The sequence below is a fragment of the Vombatus ursinus genome, unplaced genomic scaffold (assembly GCF_900497805.2).
Source record: "Vombatus ursinus unplaced genomic scaffold, bare-nosed wombat genome assembly UNPS02009205.1, whole genome shotgun sequence".
NCBI classification, from domain to species: domain Eukaryota; kingdom Metazoa; phylum Chordata; class Mammalia; order Diprotodontia; family Vombatidae; genus Vombatus; species Vombatus ursinus.
The window spans coordinates 11,840,932-11,863,102 of NW_020948983.1; the positions used below are offsets into that span (position 1 = coordinate 11,840,932).

At 35.9% G+C, this 22,171-nt stretch overlaps 1 protein-coding gene across 7 annotated transcripts in view; it reads right to left on the bottom strand.

The window, feature by feature from the left end:
* ADD3 (adducin 3) overlaps positions 1 to 22,171 on the bottom strand; it is a 159,199-nt gene that overhangs the window by 128,395 nt on the left and 8,633 nt on the right. The window contains exon 2 of one of the 7 annotated variants that reach the window (XM_027851578.1): positions 10,685 to 10,750. The exons of the other annotated variants lie outside the window; for them this stretch is intronic. The gene's annotated coding sequence lies outside the window, so the exon portion shown is untranslated. The remainder of the gene's footprint in view (positions 1 to 10,684; positions 10,751 to 22,171) is intronic. 7 annotated transcript variants of the gene reach the window in all.

Below are 22,171 nucleotides of genomic sequence, written 5' to 3' on the forward strand. Positions count from 1 at the left end.
TTATAGTCTGCCATTTTTCTTTTGAAAACTATTCCTATCTATTATCTATGGCTTGGCATTTTGAATATGTAACAGATTTTTTTTGTATCACTTTTACTATTTTTCTTTCTAAAGTTTTATTTTTTAAGAACAAAATTATAAGGTAAATTTACATGAGGAAGAGATGTTCTTTATTTTCATAAGGCTTCATTTTTTGAGTAACTATATATACTCCTTAAATGTTTTATAATTTTCTTATGCCATCTTCATGCTTCTTTTTTTTAAGAAAACTAATTTGTTCTGCTCCTTTTATTTTTAAAATAACAATTTGTAGGAGGAATTCTTAATTCTTTTTGTGTCATAGACCCTTTGGAAATCTGGTGAAACCTATGGACCTTTTCTCTGAAGAATGTTTTTAAATGCATAATATAAAATACACAAGATTATAAGAGAAACCAACTATATTAAAAGTATTATAAAAATATGAAAAAAGCAAGTTCATGGATCCCAGATTGAGAACTACTGATTTATAAGATGAGATAATTTCTTCAGTGGACTCTATTCTAATTAAAATGATTTTTTTTCCTTAAGAATGAAATGTGTAGGGGCAGCTAGGCGGCACAATAGATAGAGCACTAGCCCTGGAGTCAAGAGGACTTGAGTTCAAATCCAGCCTCAAACACTTGACAGTTACTAGCTGTGTGACCTTGGGCAAGTCACTTAACCCCCATTGCCTCCAAAAATTAAAAATAAATAAAAATTTAAAAAAAGAATGAAATGTGTACATATTAGGTTAGGCGCTAAGTAAATACACAGCCATTAGGATAATAATAGCATTTCAGTTAGGCTATAATTATTTAGATGAATTTGGGGGGAGGGGAAACCTAAGTAGATGAACTTTTTAATCTGACTACCTAGACAATGGAGTATGATAATGACTTATATTGTCCTTTTACAAACATTGTCTTTGATCTTTAGAATAACCCTCAGAGATAGGTAAGGGGCAGCTAGGTGGCTCAGTAGATAGAGCACCAGCCCTTAAGTCAGGAACACCTGAGTTCAAATCCAGCCTCAGACCAAACACTTAACACTTACTAGCTGAGTGACCCTGGGCAAGTTACTTAACCCCAATTGCCTAAAAATAAAAAGAAAAAAAATTAAAGAAGAAAAGAGAGGTGGCAAAGCAAGAATTGTTATCCCCATGTCTAACTCTGGTCTTCAAATATCAGCTAAAATTCTACCTTCTTCGAGAAGCCTTTACCAATCTGCCTTAATGCTGGTACCTTCCCTCTGTTAATTATCTCTATTTATATGTGTGTGTGTATGTATATATACATATATATAATACACATATATATGTATGTATATATGTTATATATGATACAGGTATATATGTATGTATGCATATGTCTTGTCTGTATATAGTTGGCATGTTGTCTCTCATACACACACACACACACACACACACACACACACACACACACGGCTCCTGAATCACCACCAGGTTGGAAAACTGGAAAATTGTGTTTATGTGAGTGACACAGAAAGATTACTAACTACAGATAAACTGCTAAATATGAGCCAGCAGATAAATTGAGCCATTTTTCTAAGTATTGCAATTCAGGTTTGGGACATTTGAAACGTAAATCCAACTTTTAAATGAAGAATATTTCTCTATCCATCAACCAGCAAACCAAATTATGAGGTTTTTAAAAAAAAAATCTTTGTTTTGAAGGACATGTAAATATTTGACTAACCATTTGCCATACCTATGAAAATAACATGTCTAATGCATTTTAGTGAGACTTTTAAATCTCAAATAGAAAGTTTTGGGTTTCTTCTTTACTTGTAGAGCAATTCATAATGAAACCAAATCTCTTCACAACTGCTTATGTTTAAAACAATAAGTTCATAGTGTCACCAACATATAGGTAGTCTGAAGTGGTTGTGTAGTCTCTACAAACTAAGGATTATGAACCTTGCAATATAAGTAGTGTGATGAAATGGGGCCCTATATCCAAGCCCTTCCACTTAATGGTTTAAGTTTCCTTCTTTAGGCCACCAAGGGATGTGGAGGAAGCAGTTCAAGAAGGGAGAGTTTTTCTTACCAAAGACCATACTCCTGATTCCCTCTGGCTTTGGAAGTACCCTTTTTCCTTCTACCTTATTCATTATAGTCTAGGTCACACAAAAACTTAGGTACAATAACCAAACAGTGCTATGAGTTGAGAAAATTATGGGGTACAAACTGCACACAGTTGAGTGTGCAATTACACCCAATGAAGCTTGTATTTAAAGTGCTCAATTCTACCACTGCCACTAAGGGTAACATAGGTTTCAAAAAGGATTAACCCACACCCTTTGGGGTGAGGCTTTTATCATTCCCCATTAGTCCACAGGTCCTTCTATTAGGTCTTGATCTTTGGACTTAAAGCATTTGGACTCAAAGCCATTTATTGCCCAAGTGGCTTTGAGGAAGTCACTTCCTCAATTTAGGTTTCACTTTCCAGATCTGTAAAGCGAGTTGGTTGTATTGGAGGGTTGGACTAAATGATCTTTAAGGTATCGTCTATTACTAAAAATCCTCCTACCATAAACCTCTGGGGCAGCTAGTGGCACAGGGGATAGAGCATCAGGCCTGGAGTTGGGAAGACACAAGTTCAAATCCTGCCTCAGATATTTACTAGCTGTGTGATCCTGGACAAATCACTTACCCTCTTTGCATCAGTTTCCTCATTCATAAAGAGTTGGAGAAGGAAATGGCAAACTCTCTAGTATCTTGGCCAAGTCCTAAATAGGGTCACAAAGAATTGGGAAATGACTAAAACAACAGAACAAAACAACATTGGGTGATTAGATCAAGAGAACTCCAGATGTTGAGGAATAGGATGGAAGAACTTTTTTTTTTTAATTAGAGTGTGCTGTTATTAAAGATATGAAACATTACGAGGTATCCAAGAAAGTTGCCAATATTGATTTTCATTATAGATGGTGCAGAGAAACTATAAAATTGCTTTAGCTATGTAAGATTGATTACAGTCATGTCTCATTACCAGGCAATGTAATGATTATATGCATTAATTAATTAATTATGGGCCAGATTCATTTTGTATGTTTTAATTTATTACAATATCAGGTTTATATATTCAGTCATACTTTGCTCAATACTATAAAAAGGAGGTGAATGTTGGTTCTGCCTCTATTACTTGGCCGTGTGACTTTGGACAAGTCACTACCTTTTGTCTTTAGGTCTCATATCTGTGAAATAAAGATATTAGAATAGATTCTGCTTTAACATTCTATTATTTTGTGTTCTGTAATTATCAATTTTTTTTCCTGAACAGTTATTTTGACAGGGCCTGATATCCTCAGTATAGTGTTCTTAAACTACCATTAGCCTATGGAAGGAGTGATTCATTTTGGAAAGTAGTACCAGTATCTTCTCAATGTATTTCATGGATACTTTGCAGTTTTCTATGGATTCCTTCGATTCTATGGTGTCTTTAGATTTCTTTCTGCTGATTTTGTTTTCTTCCTATTCTAAATACTGCAAACTGGAGAAGTTCTCTTCTGTTTCTAAAAGATTGCAAATACAGCAGATTTTTCAAAACTTAGGGAGTTGACTTCCTGTGGGGAATTTTTCTGTGTATGGAATACATGCATTGCCATAAAGAAAACAGAAATATAAAGAGAACAGTCAGAAAGATACATGTTCAATATTAAAGCATTCCGAGCTCATAGGTCAGATCTCAATATAACTTTTGTGAGGTGAGACATTAGGAGTGACTCCATGAATATTTCCCGACTTCTATTTTATACAGAGTGGTCACACTACTAAAACCAATTATTTGATTCCCGACTTGGGTGAAAAAATACTCAGTAGGAAATATTGTTTCTTCTTGTCATAATGGAACTGGGGTAAGTAAAATCTTTGCTAGTACTGAAAGGTGGTCACTGTGCTTGCTTATCTGAAACAAGAAGTTGGCAGTGTAGTTGTTAAAATGCTAGGCCTGGAGTCAGGGAGACTTGAGTTCAAATCTGGCCTCAGATACTTACCAGCTATGTGACCCTGGGCAAGTCACTTAGCCTTTGTTTGCCTAACTTCCCTCAACTGAAAAAAAAAAAATAGGGATAATAAGAACCTGATATACAGAGTTGCTCAAATGAGATATTTGTAAAAGCACTTAGGACAGTGTCTGGAACACAGTAGGTGCTACATAAATGCTTTTATTCTCTTTGCTCCTTTCCCTTCCCCCCAGTTAACACAGGGATTGTAATTTCTCATATTGTATTTGTATTGCTAAATAACTGACTTTTGCAGTTCTAATTTTTTAGTAGTCATCTATAATTAACAATTATTATTTGCCAAGTACTCATTCCTCAGGTAAGGTATAAAGCAGATAGTACATATACTATGTACAGTAGAATATTTTAATGATTAAACCTTTAATTCTTGTAGCAATTGACATGTTTAATCAAAAACCAAAAGTTTATGATGTCATTTAATTAACGAATTTTTGCCTACAGAAAAATCATAACTAATCTTTTGATTGAGAATTTTCTTCCAGAGCTTTGAGTCTTCTTTTTTTCAGAAAGTTCCTAAATTAGACTTTGAAAATATTCTGAATTCCATAAAAAGTTTAGAACCATGCCTGTCAATGAATTATCTGCGTTAGAGTTGTTTAGGAGAGGATTGTGTCTGGTTTTTTGCTTGGTCTTTTTTTACAATGATTATTTGATTAAAGAATGGGGAAAAGGAAGGGAACAAAAATTTAGCACTTAGTAAGTGCCAGATATTGTACTAAAAGCTTTACAGATATTATCTCATATGCTCTTCACAGCAGCTCTGGGAGGTAGTTGCTATTATTATCCTTATTTTCCATTAAGGAAGTTGAGGCAGAGAGATTCAGAGACTTGTCCAGGGTTGTTGTTGTTGTTTGTCCTTCGTGCTCAAAGAGGACCATGACATCAGGAAGGAGATGTTATGACTTGCAAATGAATTGGATTTAAGTGAAGGAAGGCTGTGCAAAGTCACCAGCCTTACTCTCTCCTCCGGAGCCATCAAGGTCCAACGCCAAAATATAGATCAGGACGATTGGAGATGGCCCCCAGGTTTCAAGTAAAGGCCTAGCAATAAACATCCATTTTTGTTCTTTGAGGATCAGTCAAGTTAACCAATCAATGAACTAATAAACATTAAGTGCTTATTGTGAGTCAAACACCCTGCCAAATAATGGGGATACAAATACAAATATAAAAGAGTCCTTTCCCTCAAAAAGCTTACATTATATTGGAGAGCCATGTACCTAGATAAGTAAATACAGACTATATACCAGATGAATACAAGGTTTGTTTCACAAGGAAGGACACTAGCAGCTAGAAGGAATGGAAAAGGCTTCATGTAGAAGGTGGTGCTTGAGCTGGGTCCTGAAGGAAGTAAGATTCCAGGAGGTGAAAATGAGGAAGGAGGTGAGCCTAGGAGACAGGCATCGCTAAGACACAGATCAACAAATATTTATGGAGCACCTACTACACCCAAGGCACTGTGCTAGGTGCTGGGATTCAAGTACAAGGAAAAAATGCTTACTTGAAAAGAGTTTACATTTTAATGTGGGAGAGGGGAACATATAAAATATATTAAGCAAAAATCTAAAGTTAATAAATACCCATATAAACAAAGCAGTTAAAATATATGGTAGTTAAGGAGGAAGAGTACCATCAGAAGCAGGAAAGGTTTCATACAGAATATGGTGCTTAAACTGTATCTTTAAACAAGAAAGGGCCTGAGATGGAGGTAAGAAAGGAGTAAATCCCAGTCATATGGGATGGCCAGGGCAAAGGCATAGAGAGCAAAAATAAGAGCGTTGTGTGTGAGGAACCTAGAGAAGGTCAGTTGGGCTGGATTGAGAAGTGCAGAAGGAGCAACATCCAAGAAGACCAGAAAGACGGGTAGAAGCCAGATTGTCCAGGGCTTTAAGAGCTGAACAAAAGAGTTTATATTATATTCTAGAAGCAATAAGAAGACACTGAAGTTGAATGACTAGAGGAGTCACAGGGTCAGATCTACGTTTAAGGAAAATGACACTGACGGCAGTGGATAACATGGACTAGAATGGGGAGAGACTTAAGGCAGGCTGTTATAATAACCTACATGAAAGGTTATGAAATCCCTGGACTATGGTAGTGGAGAAAAGGGGTCAGATGCAAGAGATGTTATGAAGGTAAAATCAGCGAAATTTGGCAACTAATTAGATATGTGAAATAAAGGAGGGTGAGGAACTGAAGATAATTCTAAAATTATAAACCTGGAAAGATGGCGGTTTCTTTGACAGAAATAGATACGTTTGGAGAAGTGGAGGGTTTAGGGCTCCAGACACATGCAGCTTTGGACATGTTGAGTTTAAGATGTCTCCAGGATATCCAGAATCAGGGGATAGTATGTTGTATATGACAAGTAAGCCAATATAGCTGAGCCGTACAGTACAAGGAGGGGAGGACTATATATGAAGACTGGAGCAATAGGCAATGGCAGGTTGTGAAAAGCTTTAATAGCCAATCAGAGCAGTTTATAGTTGATGCTAGAGATAATAGAGAGCTACTGGAGTTTACTGAATGCGGGAAGATTGACATGGTCAGACCTATACTTTAAGAAAATCATTTTGGTGGCTGTGTCGTTGGATTGGAATGGGGAGAAACTTGAAGAAGGGAGACTAAATAGGAGGCTGCTGTAATAGTCCAAGTAAGAGGTAAACAAGGACCTAATCTATGGGGGTAACTAACAGAGTAAAGAGAAGGGAAGGCATATGAGGGATGTTGTAGAAATATGAATAACAACATTTGGCAAATATTTTTTTTTTAATTTTTAGGCAATTGGGGTTAAGTGACTTGCCCAGGGCCACACAGCTAGTAAGTATCAAGTGTTTGGTCTGAGGCCACATTTGAACTCAGGTCCTCCTGACTTCAGGGCAGGTGCTCTATCCACTGCAATACCTAGCTGACCCAAGATTTGGCAAATATTGACATGAGTTGGATGAGTGAAACTAAGAAGTCCAGTATGATGCTGACACTGAAATTGAGAACCTGGGTGATTGGAAGAATGGTGGTGCCATAGATAACAACAGTGAATTTCAGAAAAGACAAGGATTCTCTGTTTTGGACATGTTAAATTTGAGATGTATTACAGGACATCCAGTTTTAAATGCCCAATAGGCAGTTGATGTGAGACTGGAATGAAAGACAGAGACTAGGGCTTAGGTGTATAGATCTGGAAGCCATTTGCATGCAGATAATCTAACCCCTGGTAGCTGTGAGGTTACTAAGTGAAAGAGTATAGAGAAAAGAAGAGTTAGAGAATGTCATGAAAATCCAGGGGAGAGAAAGTGGTCAACAATTCCAAATGCTGCAGAGAGATAAAAAAGGATTAGGATGAGAAGACTCAAAACCAGAAGGATAGCCATCAGGTGGTAAATTATTTTCTATCACAGTAACTCGGAAAACCTGCTTCTAAGGGGTAGAGAGATTTCTATCTCCTTGGATGTTTAAGCACTGAAGTAAATTCAGGAAGGAAAGATGAGAAGACAATGAAGTGGTTTCCAATTCAGCAAACATTTGTTAAGTACTTATTCCTGCAGAGCACTGTTCTAGGCACTAGGACTCAAAGATAAATAATGCACAGTCCCTTCTCTCTTAGAGTTTGCAATCTAGTAGGGAGAATGTTATATAAAGACATAACTTACTTTCTGCACAAAAAACATAATAGATGCTTGAGAAATACCAAGTGCCATGAGAAGTGTGAGAAACAATCGGACTAAGGGGGAAAAAAATAACTTCCACTGGAGAAGGTGAGAAATCAAGGAAGATTTCATGAGGGAAGTGGCTTTGAATTAGTTCTTGAAATCTGTTACTTATTAAGCAATTATAACTTTTAGAAACATTTACAAATGCTATTTTACTTGATAAATCAAGTTAAATAAAATATCTATTCTGAAACACAATTAATGTAACAAAAACATCACATTAAATAGCTGAGCAATGAACTGTTTGAACGGTCTCCCAAAATTCTTCAACCATTTATACAACAGGCATATTACGACAAACCTAAATTGACTAGTATGCCCAAGGAATGGGAGTATTAGGCTTACCTGCATTTTCTAGTTAAATAAAAATAATATCAGGTCTAGGTAAAATCATGAGCAAGGAAAATTTACCTCTAAAATTTACCTCCCACCTTACCCATCCTTCTAAAATAATCGCTCTCCTTGTCATCCTTCCAAAGCTTTCATTCCACCTGAGATATGCTTTTCCACTATCTGTGACAAAAGGAAGAAAATGGTCTGAAATATAATTATTGCCCCTCCAGACGCATTTTTATTTTAAGAGTGAAAAAGAAGTATCTTATTCCAAAGTAAATAAACTAGGGGCAGCTAGGTGGGATAATGGATAGAGCACTGGCCCTGAAGTCAGGAGGACCTGAATTCAAATCCGGCCTCAGACCAAACACTTGACACTTACTAGCTGTGTGACCCTGGGCAAGTCACTTAACCCCAATTGCCTAAAAAAAAAAAAAGTAAATAAACTATTGGTAGAGTTTCATGTAAGTGGCAGACCAATGAGGAAGAGGTAGGCAAATTCATTTATTTGATCATTTGTTTCTTCCTTCTTTCCTTCTTTTCTGTTTCCCTCCCTCTGGTCCTCCCTCCTTTCTCTCTTTCTATTCTTTCTTTTTCCCTCCTCTCTCCCATCTCCCTCTCCTCTCCCTCCCTTTCCTTACCTTTCTCCTTCCCTTTTTTCCCCTCTCCTTTTCTTCTCTCCCTTTCACACCCTCTCCTTCCCTCCCTCTTTCACCTCCTTCCTTCCTAGAGCAGAATGGGGAATGTGACAACTTTCAAATTACACTCTGGTGTCAAACACACTGCCTACAGTCTACATATATTATTCTGGCAACATTCTCAATACAGCTAGAACCAGATTAAACTATAACAGGGAAATATTTAATAAAAAATGTAATAAAACAGGTAATGTTACCTTTTAAAATTGAGTAAATATGCAGCCCACAAGAATTCTTATGTACAGATTGCTGTTCAGTCATTTCAGTCGCGTCTGACTCTTTGTGACCCCATTTGGGATTTTCTTGGCAATGATTTTCCATTTCCTTCCCCATCTCATTTTACAGATGAGGAAATGGAGGCAAACAGAGTTAAATGACTTACCCAGGTCACACAGCTAGTAAGTATCTGAGGTTGGATTTGAGCTCAAGACTTCCTGATTCCAGGCCCTGTGCTCAATTCACCACCACCTACCTGCCCCAATGTACAGATTATTAGTGGCCTCCTTTTCTATTTTAGTTTGACAGTATTGCTCTATAGGAAGTTTCTATCTATATAAGAACCAGAAAAATAAAGAGAAAACTTCTTGTCCTAAACATCTATAGTAGAAAAATTTTCTATCTTCGTACAATAATAATTATATTTCCCTGATGGTTATGGATGCATCAAAGGTGGACGATTCTCATTCAGATCAAGTATCATCATAAAAAGAGTCATTGAAAAAAGGTCACAAACTGACCCTAGACAAGTCATTTCCCTGCTGTGGGTCTCAGTTTCCTTATCTATAAAATGACTGTGAATGACCTGTAATTCATTCATTCAAGACCTAAAATTCTCTGAATTTATGTATAAGATTGGATTGAGTAGATAGCAATTTGGGGACCTATTTATAAGTTACTTGTTAGAATATCTGATAGAAATTTTTAAAAAATCATTTATTCTACCTCCATTAAATTGAAAAAAATATAAAAGTTTCCATTAAGAATTTCCCTTAATTCTGGTTTTACATATTCTCTATAGAACAAAACCACAGAATAATGAACAGAATAAAATCAATTAGCTTAAAAGTAATTATATGGCTTTCATCTAAGTTAACTTACAAGGAATTTAACATCAAAACTTTCATCATCAAACTCAGCCAATTCCCAAATATGTTAAGTCATTTTAATAAGAAATTGGAAAAAAAAGAAATTGACTCAGAGTCCTTTTAGTTTTAAAGGAAGTATCTTGGTCTTGTATCTATTTCTATTTAAAATTATTAAAATAATAAATAGCTCTAAAGACATTACTTAATTTAACAGTTAAATCAAAAGGAATTACATTTTATTTGGACTCTAACCATAACAATTGAACTTTTTCAGCTTCTCAGAAAGGCCATATTGTAGAAATTATCTTGAAAATTGCCTTTTAAAATTACTGTCAAGACAAAATGTCACAGCAGAACATTTTCTTCTAAAGCATCAGACTAACTCAGTACAAAGCTTTTTAATTGAAAATTAAAATGAATAAAATGAATTGATGGAATACATTGTATTGTCTATGCTGATAAGTAAAATTTAATCACACACACTAAAATCAGAGCAAGACACTATTATTCCTAAGATATATAATGATTTCTTCCTTTTCTTTTCTACTGTAACTCATGAAATATTTGCATGAGTTAAATGCAACATGGGAATAACAGAAAATTAGGTCCTGAGTTCTATAAACTTTTCAAGTGATATCATAACCTTCCTGCTTTTCTGGTTATTGGCAACAGGAACGCTTTCCTGTTTAAATATGTTCTTTGCTAAAAAAAAAAAAATTAAAAAAACAAACCAGCAAACATGTCCAGTTTAAAATTTCAAAATTATATTGCTAACCATGTCAAAAATATTTACCTTTTAGATGACTTGCTTCAGAGGCAGCCACTCTAAAACTGGAACAATATCTAGATCAGCCTGGCCCTGTATAAGGATAACAAGTTCATGATGCATTTTTGTGACGTCACAAAAACTTTCCCTAACTAAATAGGAGACAAGTAAAAGAAAGAGTTTAGCTAATAGGGCTCAATATGTACCGAGACAAACATTAAGTTGTGTAAACGACAGGGAAGGTTAGTGAAAACAGCATGAGATTCCAATCTGAGAACATGCATCTGAACCCCACTCAGCTCTACTGTTTGCTATTTTGTGAGCTGAGACAAGTCACTTTGCCTGTCCAGGCCTCAATTTCCTCCTTCATAAAATGCAGAGGTTGGACTAGAGAATCTCAAAGATCCCTTCCAGATCTAAGGCCTATGATTCTTGTGGCTCAATCTTATACATGAGTGGGAAAGGTGGCAAAAGAAGTTTAGCTTGATCCCCTTTCCCTAGAGCTGTAAGATCTTTGGAACTACAGGCAGCTTAGTATAATATTAGAATTATTCAGTATTGACACTACCTATTACCCTCTTCTCCTTGATATTCTCTTCTTTCTAGGTTTTTGAAACACTATTCTCCAGTTCCTAGCTGCCATGGACAATCATTTCTAATTTTATTCATAAATGAAGAATGTCTCAGTGGGCGGGGATTTTTCTGTATGGAAGAGCAATCTAGTGTGATCAATTCTGGCTTGTTAATTTTGCTTTTAATAGAGAATGAAAAGCCAAAACTCTTATTTTGATACTCAGGTGCATTATTTCAACTATCGGAGATTATAGTACAACAAACAGAGCTCTGAACTGAGAATCAGAAGACTTGAGCTCAAATCTTAGTTCCAACATATGGTATCTGTGTGACCCTGGGCAAGTCACTGCAATCTCTGTATTTCAGTTTCCTCTTCTGTAAAATGGCGTAGTAGTACTTAAAGGCCTATATAACTCAGTAATATTACTTGAGCTAATAATAAAAGCTGTATTCTTACAGGAGTTCACACATATGAGGAGATTTCAACATATATGGTGATATTCCTTCAAATGCCTTAGCCTCCCAGTTCATCAGTTTATTATATTCCTACGACTTATCATCTCAGCTACACAAGATCTCTCAGATCTTTGATTTTGCCATCACCAAGTGTTCTACCACTGAAGCGCAAGGAGGTCAAAAGTCATTTATCTGATCATACATTTCTATAATTCCATCTGGAACTGGAAATCATGGTAGGAAAGAAAAGGGTGTGGTTAAATCAAAGCTCTAGAGGAGTAGTTGTAATTTCCTGGCCCTAATCTATATTGGATTCATTTATACAAAGCCCCTAATTCCAGCTGGGTTGGTATTCTCATTCTTCTTCTTCTTTTTTTTTGGCTAGGCAATGGGGTTAAGTGACTTGTCCAGGGTCACACAGCTAGTAAGTGTCAAGTGTCTGAGGCCATATTTGAACTCAGGTCCTCCTGAATCCAGGGCCGCTGCTCTATCCACTGCACTACCTAGCTATCCCACTCTCATTCTTCAAAAAGAGTTATTCCGTATCAATAACACCAAGGTTCCTTGTAGAAATCTTCCACAATGAAAAGTTCAGTATTAAAGTTCTTCCTACACTTTCACTCAACCCCAAATACTGGTGCAACACTAGTAGCTGCATAATTCAGCTTGGCAACTATAAGTTCCTTCATTCTCCAGGAGGCCATCAGGGCTATAACCAAATTCAGTCAACCAGAGGTCAAAGCTCTCTAATGATGTTCATAATATTATATCCTTAGTAATCTAGATATAGTTTCTTCTCTGAAAAAAACAAAAAAAAAAAACAAACAAAAAAACTTTCATTCTAATCAAGGACACAAGGCAAAGAAATACACAGTCAATATAATTATTTGCTATAGCAATTGGAGGTGAATTGCAAAAGCAAAGTAAGTTCTAAAAGGTTCAATATCATACCCTTTTTAAAAAAAATATGTCTTTGGATATAGCTATACTTTGATAGGAATGTTGACAAAGTATCAAGGGGGGTAAATGTTGTCAAAAGTTAGAGAAAAAAGTAGAAATGAATCCTCCATATTTTTAGTAATAGGTAACCAGAACAAGGAGAGGGAAAAAATCTTTGCTTGTTCAGAATCAGACAACTAGCATTTATTAAACACCTACTATGTGCTTGCACTATGATAAGCACTGGAGATACAAAGAAAGACAAAGAGCGATCACAGTTCCTGCTTTCAAGGAGCTCATAGTCTAAATGGGGAAGACAACATGTAAACAACTATGTGTAAACATGACTACTCATCAATACAAAGACAAACCTCTATCATTTCAGCCTACGTGAGGAAAATCAAACTAAACCAAGTATGAAGAGATCATTCTTTAATCACCTTTCAAATGGGAGAAGAGCAATTCTTCAAAAATAAGTTCTATCTGAACTGTCTTAACAGGTTTTTTTGTTTGTTTGTTTCAATGTGTGCTTTGAAAAGGGTGGCAACAGATAGCATCCTTATGCTTTAGATATAAAAGCAAACCACTCTTTTCCAGAATAAACAGGTATCTTAGGACCAAGAAACTGCATTTAGGAACACAAATAAATATTTGATTTTACAAGACAGATTTTTGGCACTTATCAAAAGCATACAAATATATAGGAACAGATCTAAATCTCACTGAAGTAATATTTATCCTAATCACCTTACAAAAAAATTTACATCTGAAAATAGCAAAGAGAAAAGGTAGTCTCCTGCTGTTCCATAAAGGAAGGAGGATAGAAAAAAAAAGAGTTCAGAGAAACATTTACAATGAAATGATACTACATATAATGAAGCAAAAAAAAAAAAAAAGGAAAAAACTGCCAAAACCTTTCTTTAAACTGTTCTAAGGAGATTTTTGCTATCCTTGATCATCCCATTGTTTTTGGAAAGTCTCTGTCCACTGCCAAGAGCCCACTGCTTCAAACAGAATTAAAACATTGTACTCCAAGAGTTGACAACTTCCTGGAGTTATGAGGCCCTCTTCTCAATTACCGTATATAGAGAGAGAGGAAGAACTTTCCTGATCTTGCCTTTTATTAGTCCATTCACAGGATCTTAGACAATAAAACCTCATTTTCATAGGGCACATTGGCAGGGTTCCAGGTGTAAATCACTATAATGTGTACTAGCCTTGTTCTGCAATAGAATCATAGTATCTTGGAGCTGAAAAGGACCTTAGAGATTCTCTAGTTCACTTCTCTCAATTTAGAAATGAGGAAAATGATGTCCAGAGGGGTGAGATAATCCAAGGCAGGTGACACTGTGGACAGAAAGGAGAATTTGGAGTCAGGGAAAACCAGAGTTTGAATTTTGCCTCAGATGCTTACTAACTATATGACTGGGGGCAAATAACTTAATCTCTGCTTGTCTCAGTTTCCTCATCTGTAAAATGGAAACAATAAATAGTGCTTATCTTGGAGAGTTGTTATAAAGGTCAAATGAGTTAACACATGTAAAATACCCTGCAAACATTAAAGTATTATATAAACGCTATATATTATTATCATTTTCATTATTATTACACAATTTGATTTCATATTTATTAAATATCCTTACTGCTTAAAACAATATCACACACCCAGCAAATAATTAATAAATAACTGATAGTAATGTAGAATAAATGATAAGACAAGCAGAAAAAAGTCACAATCTATCTGAAGGAATACAGAAATAACTACAGTACAGTGCAAAAAGCATTGGATTTGGGGTAAAAAAAACATAGGTTCTAATCCTGCTTCTGCTACTAACTCACTATATGACCATTAGCATATGACCTCTCTGGGTCTCATTTTTCTCATTTGTTAAAGTAAGGAATTAGATTCAGAGGTCCCTTCTAGCACTAACTTGGTGATCCCGTAACTTAACATCCCATGACCTTAGACAAGTCACCTTGTGTCACTAAGTCTTAGTTTCTATAAATGAGGGGTTTCAACTAAAATGATTTCTAACATTTCTTCCAATGCTATATGCTATGATTCTAGGTTGTCATAATCTTCCTAACTCCAGTTTTAGTGTAATGACCTCTTTCTTCAATTTAGGAAGAAAACAGTGGGATTGTTTTGAGAAGAGAACAAATGAGTCACACATAAGGATTCTGTAGCTATTGATAGCTTCATCATGTGAGGCAGGGGTGAAAGAGGTGAAAGTGGCAGAAGGCACCTGAGTGATAGAAGATGAGGAAGAGAGAAGAGAGAGTTCACAGTGGATGACTTCAGTTTTTTTTTTTCTGTAAAATATGAGGCAGGCTTCTCAACTGAGAGAGTGGGAGTAGAAGGAACCATAGGAAATTGAGGAGGGATAAAATTTTAGAAGAGTCACTGTGAAGAGTGTGATAGTGACTTGAAACGGAGGTATAGTAGGTCTGCCTGGCAGCAGTGAGGGCCCAGTTGAGGTTATGTAACATAAATTTGTACTGAAACAGTCAGAACACTTGTGTGGTTTTCTCTACCTTCCTTCAGCAGCATGTGTATAGGAGTAAATGTGGGGGTGATCCAAGGCTGGGTGTAAATCAAGATATGATAAGAATGCTACGGATTCAAGAGAGAGGGATAGTGAGTGTAGAGTTGAACTGGTTCACTAAGGAAAGGGAGATGGGAGTAAGAAGAGAGAGTGGCTAGACAGCTAAGGAAAAAGATTTAAAACTTAAAAAAGAAACAACCAAATTTATTGTGCTTTTATATTGAGCAAATTCTCCTGCTACATTGCTAAGTCCTTTACAACTACAGATGAAAAGACATCCCAAAATCTGTCATGAGGCATAACTACCACCTAGCACAATTGTACTTCTTTCAAAAGCAGAAGAGCTCTGAAATTATTTTGCTTGCAAAGAATTATCCCAGAGATGGAACTGTGAGAGAATATAATAGCCTTTCTGAAGGGCACTAACTTATTACAAACTGTACTAAACAAGGAAAGAAATAGCTGGACCAAAGGGGAAAAGTAGCTATACTAAAGGTTCAGTGTAAGAACGCCTACAATATCTGCAACTTGCTACAGGAGAATGTTGCTACTGTCAAGAAAATACAATGTGCTCTGAAAACATCTCAGAATATGTTATAGGAAGAATAGCTCTGTGCCAATTCAATCATCAAAACATATAGAGCCAAGTAGAAAGTAGATCTGGGGATGGAAGCTCATTTGCTAATCACTTGAATCGTACTGAGGAGCAAATGATATTGACCAAACACCATCTTTATAAGCAAAAATAGAGGCGATTAAAAATGCGAGCTAGTCTCTAAAACAAAAGTATGGAACTTCTGGTTGAAAAATTATTCTGATACCTTCTCAATCACTACTACTCCCTTGTGCTACTCCACAGAAAATATATATGCTCCATTTACAAAGGACTAACTATGCCAAGCAACTAGACTTTGAAATAATGGAAAACTTCAGAATAATACACTACTCTTCATCTGTAACAACAGATCTATAATCTTGATCTATAATCAAGAGAGACAGAACTTTGAACTACTTTTTCAAAATGAGAATTTGTATTCCCTTACTCAGTCCCTACATTGTGAGCAGAATCTCACATTAATAAGTTAATTTTTTATGAGTTGGGGTCCAGCTACTAGAAATTTACAAGAGGTAAGGACCACTAATCAAAACTAGTATTTCCTAATTAAGCACCATAATTCTAGTCTCAGAATTTTCCAAACACTCTGTAGCCCAGAAAGAAGCACACTCAAATGACTAAAAAAAAAAAAAAAAAAAAAAAATCTACTGCCAGCATCTCCAAGCAAATAGTATTTCACATTACCATTTAAATAGAAATGTTTAGCTCTCATAATAATAAATACAAAAAAAAACAAAAACAAAAACAAAAACAAACTTCCAATCATTTGTAACAAAGCAAGCAAGTTTACTGTGTGCTTTTACATTGAGCAAAATTCTTGTACTATATGGGCAAATGATAATAAATGTTTATGGGTCGATCTAGGTTATCAGGTCAGTTTGTTAGAAAACCAAAATACAATAGGTGGTCCATTGCCAATTCCAAAAAGTCACTGTACATAACAACTGATACTGTACCAATTTATATCAGGAGAGAAATAAGCAGATGGCAGAGTCAAGGCATCCAGTGACTCTTTAAATCATTGTATCAACTAAATTTATGAACAGGCACATACTGTGAACAGACTTCCAAAATCATCTAATTGGTAATGGGAAGGCAAAATACCTTCCAATCCACATTGTCAATGAGGGAAGTGACACAAATCAAAGATAATGAAACAGTATTCTATCACAATGCTCCAGTTAGATACAATTCACTGTAATGTTTCAATTGATACCTTTCCTTGAGTTTCTAAAAAGGAAACAACTTAGCAATGGGGCCAAAGAAATGATAAGGAAATAGTTAAATATATAAAGAAAAAGTCAAACAGAAAAGAGTTTCATCTTACACCCTTTTCTCCAGAACTCTTTGCCATCTTCCAAACTAAAAAGTCCCAATAACTACAAACAAATGAATAGTATAGGAGCCCTGGTTAAAGTTCTTTGTTCAGTCCACAAACATGGTAAAGTGTCTTAAATTGATCAGAAAAATAAAGAATGTTACAATCATTGTGATTATTTTAAAGTATCTTATCAATTCACATTACAGAAGATTCTTCTTTAGTCCTAAGGAAACAAACCCAAGTGCTAGGTTAAACACCTGTACTACTAATGACTCATAAAATACCTTCAGTTCTCCCTATGATTATTACTATTGAGGAAAGAGTCTACAATCACTACTGAAAACCCTCTCCAAAAAAACCATGCTTCTCAATTTACCCAAGTAGGACCAAATTACTCCCTCACGAAAGAGTATCTAGAAAGGAAAAAAGCCAGTAAAAGTTACATTCTTTTAAAAACTCTAAATAGTAGTTATATAGAAGTAATCACTTGCTATTTTTGTGTCTAACTTCAAAAATAAGGAATTAATCAGTGTACCGGAACCATCTATGATTTTGACTGCCTAAGAAAAGCACTGAAATATTCCCCCCCCCCACTTTTAATGATGATTTCACATTTGCTAAGTTGTTGCTTTTTGTGAAACTCTCCACTTTCCCAAACATTCCGACAAGTACTGTATTCTCTTAGTCCTAGTCATCATATGTCCAGAACTCATGCTGGCAAATACAATTAAAATTAAGCAGGCAGCAAGTCCATTTGGCACTATGATCACGTCAAATCCTACAAATGAAGTAGGGTCTGGTCTGTCCGATATTTGGCTATATTATATACATACACATACATACATGTATACATATATGGGCCTATATATGCATACATATACATATATACATATACATACGTGTGTGTGTGTGTGTGTGTGTGTGTGTAACTCTACTGCAGAGAGCACAACTTCAATGGGCTGGCCATGTTGTTTGAATGCCAAATAGACTATTTTATGGAGAACTCACACAGGGCAAGGGCTCACATGGTGGTCAGAAGAAGCTATACAAGGACACTCTCAAGGTCTCTCTTAAGAACTTTGGAATTGATTGTGTCACATGGAAGACACTGGCACAAGACCATCCAGCATGGTGTACACTCATCAGAGAAGGTACTATGGTCTATGAGCAAAGCAGAATTGAAATACCTCAAAAAAAAAAAACCAGATGCACAAATTTAGAAAATCCACCCCAAATGTTCACATGGACTATTTGTGCCCAACCTGTGATAGAGCATTCTGAGCTTGTGCTGGTCTGATCAGCCACAGTCAGACACACTTTAACTTGACTCTAGCATAGTGGTTTCATTTTGGTCCACTTCAAGAATGAAGGACAACAACCAAACCAAAACCAAAACCAATTTACCAACAGCTCTTCCAGAAAACTCAGGTGCTGCACAATTTAGAGCTGACCATTCAGCCATTTCCCTAAAAATGCACAGCAAGCCCAAAGTCAGGAAGTTGACTGGAAAAATGAGCAAACAAAAAAAGAATCCTACTATAAAGAGTTATGGTAATATGACTCAAGACTCAAATCCTGAAGAATCAAATGTCTCCAAAACATCTATAAGCAAAACAAAACAGAGAGAGAGAGAGAGAAACAGTCTGGGTAGAAGTCAAAACAGTTTAAAAAGAGCTTTAAAAAAAAGGGGGGGTTTAAAATCCAAATAAGAGGGCTAGAAGAAAAATTGGAAAAGAAATGAGAGCTATGGAAAGAAGATTTAGAAAGTGAATTAACACCTTGGAACAAGGGGACAAAATATTACCCTAGAAAATTAACTCCGTGAAAGTTAGAATGTCAAAAGTCTTGGGGGGGGGGGGGAGGTGGCACAGAAGAAAATATATAATTCATAGCAAAAAAACAAAAAGAGATTAATTTAAGAATCAATGGACTACCCGAAAGCCATGACAAAAAACAAAACAAAACAAAAAAAAAACAACAAAATCAAGATATCACATTTCAAGAATTCTTTTAAGAAAACTTTGTAGATCTCTTAGAACTAGAAAGTAAAGAAATAGAATCCACTCATTCTCTGCTAAAAGAAATACCCAAATGAAAACTCCCATGAATATTATAGTAGAAAAGTCAGACTTCTAGGTCAAAAGCAAAAAAAAAAAAAAGTACCACAAGCATCCAGAAAGGAAAAAAAAAATCAAATACAGAGGAGCCCCAGTCAAGATCATACAAGATTTAGGGGCACTATAATGAAGGAGAGAAGAGCTTAGAATATATTCTAGAAAGCAAAAGGCTTAAAACCAAGAATAACTTGCACAGCAAAACTGAGTACTGTATAATCTTTCTGGGGAGAAAATGGATCTTTAAGAAAAGGGAACTTCTAAACATTCCTGATTAAGGGGTGGGGGGGAAGACCAGAGATAAATAGAAACTTTGAAATACAAACAAGAATCAAGAGAAACAAAAAAGGTAAACATGAGTGAGCAATTATAAGGCACTAAGTAAGACTAGATAGTTTTCATTTATATAGGTAGATGATACATATCCCATTAGACTTCTATCATAATCAGGGATATATTTCTGATTATCTTAAAAGAATGGAAAGGAATGAGAAAAGGATACACTAGGAAGAGAAAAGGGAAAGGAAGAATGGAAAATTATTTCACAATTGGGGTACATTAAGTAGAAATCTATACAAACACGGAAGAAGGGGTGATGGGAGGGAACAGGTAACACTTGAACTTCACTTTGCTCTGAAGTGGTCAAAGAAGGGAACAATACAAACATACACATATAAGTTGGGTACAGGGTTACATTTCACTGTACAGGCTAAAAGAATAGAAAAGGGAAAATAGAAAAGGAATAATAAGAGGGAAGATAGAATAAAGGACAGGATGATATCCAGTAACTAAAAGTTCCCTGGGTTTTGTGATCAATCAATCAATAAGCATTTATTAAATGCCAATTATGTGCCAGGCATTGTGCTAAGCACTGGGGATACAAAAAGAGGCAGAAAACAGTCCCTGCCCTCAAGGAGTTTACAATCTAATTAAGGAGATAGTATACAAACATATACAAAGTTAGCTATATACAGGATAAGCAGGAAATAATTAACAGAGGGAATGTACTGGAATTAAGAGGGGTTGGGAAAGCTTTCTGTAGAAGGTAGGATTTTAGTTGGAATTTAAAGGAAGCTGTCTTTCTTCCCCTCCTGGATCAATTTTTTTTTAAACAAGTCCATTCTTTGCCTCATTTCTTCTTCTTCTTATTTTTTTTTTTTTTTGGCAAGGCAATCAGGGTTAAGTGACTTGCCCACGGTCATACAACTTGTGAGTATCATGTGTCTGAGGCTGGATTTAAACTCAGGTCCTCCTGTCTCCAGGGCTGGTGCTCTATCCACTGTAGCACCTAGCTGCCCCGTTTGCCTCATTTCTTATTAAGCATTAATCACTGAATGGGCATTGCCTCAGTCAAACTGTGACCTGTTAAAGACTAACTTAAAAAGACCAAGATGCCTCACTGCATCCAGTTGTTCTGATCTATATCTGGCCACTGGACCCAGATGGCCTCAGAAGAGAAAGTGAGGCTGGTGATTTTGCACAGCCCTTCCTCACTTAAATCCAATTCACTCGTATGTCATGGCATCGCCTGCCTGATGTCATGGTCCTCTTTGAAAACAAAGGACAAACAGCAGCATTAGTCAGAGTTGAAGGAGAGCATTCCAGGCATGGGGGACAACCAGAGAAAATATCCAGAGCCTCAATATATAGCTATTAGCTATATAATATATAAAAACATATTTTATGTACATATGTGTATGTAGGTAAATATGAATGCAAGGTTGTATATCTGGACATATATTCATGTGTGTATGTGTACATATGTACATACATTAATTGCTTTATATCAACTACCATGTATAATAAAAATAATAAAGCATATAGATTCAATTAGAGCTAGAGGGGACCTTAGAGATAATCTAATCCAACCTCCACCCCCTTCATTTTATAGGAAGCTCAAAGAGGTTAAGTGATTTGCTCAAGAGCACACAAACAATTAATGGCAGATGTACAAACCCAAGTCTCCTGGCTTCTAGACCAGTACTCCTTTTATTATACCAAACAAGCAGTTTGTTTCTCAAGATTTTCCCTTGCACTGCCAAATAAATATTATGTTATTACTTAGTACTAACATATTCCTGCATTACTGCACCTTTGTTCTCTAGTAGTTGGCAAAAGGATCCCAATTTATTTATTGCATGAGGGGTCGGCAAGTTTCATTTACAAAAAGCTATGACTATTGTCTGCAATGTTCACTAATGCCTAAAAACTTGTATACTTTAACCAAGGTTTAAGAAATGAAGAACTCATGGCAGCTAGGTGGCACAGTGGATAGAACTCTGGCCTTGGAATCAGGAGGACTTGAGTTCAAATCTGGCCTCAGACACTTGACAAGTGTCTTACTAGCTGTGTGACCCTGAGCAAGTCACTTAACCTCACCAAAGTCACTTTGCCTCACCAAAAAAAAAAAAAAGAAATGTAGACATGGACCCATTTTATATGGTACTTATTACCCAAAAAAGGGACCAAACATTTTCTACTTTTACACAGAGAGTCTAGTTTTGTAACTAATGGCAATTTTTTTTTCTTAAATACAGATTCCCAGGGTTTGAAAAACTTACCAAATCTCTTTCAAATGTTAGGTTTTGCTTTCTTAATAACAGAGTTTGCAAGGACAAGAATCACAGAATTTTAGAGGTAGAAGAGACCTTTGCTCATCCTTCTCTTTTCCCTCAAATTTTCCAACCTTTTCCCTGAGGTTTTGATTTTCCCATTTATGTCAGTGAGACAGAAATTCTTCAAATAAAGAGGTAGTGGTTTCTACTTCATTAGAAGTCTTTAAAAAAAAAGGCTGTATAATCATTTTTAGGGGATTTTGTAGAGGGGATTCCTATATTGTACTGATTGGTCAAAATGACCCCTGAGGGCCCCTTTAATGAAATAAAGATAAAGCTCTTATACATTTTTACATTGTCTATAGTACTTAACACAGGGCTGGAAACAGTGAGT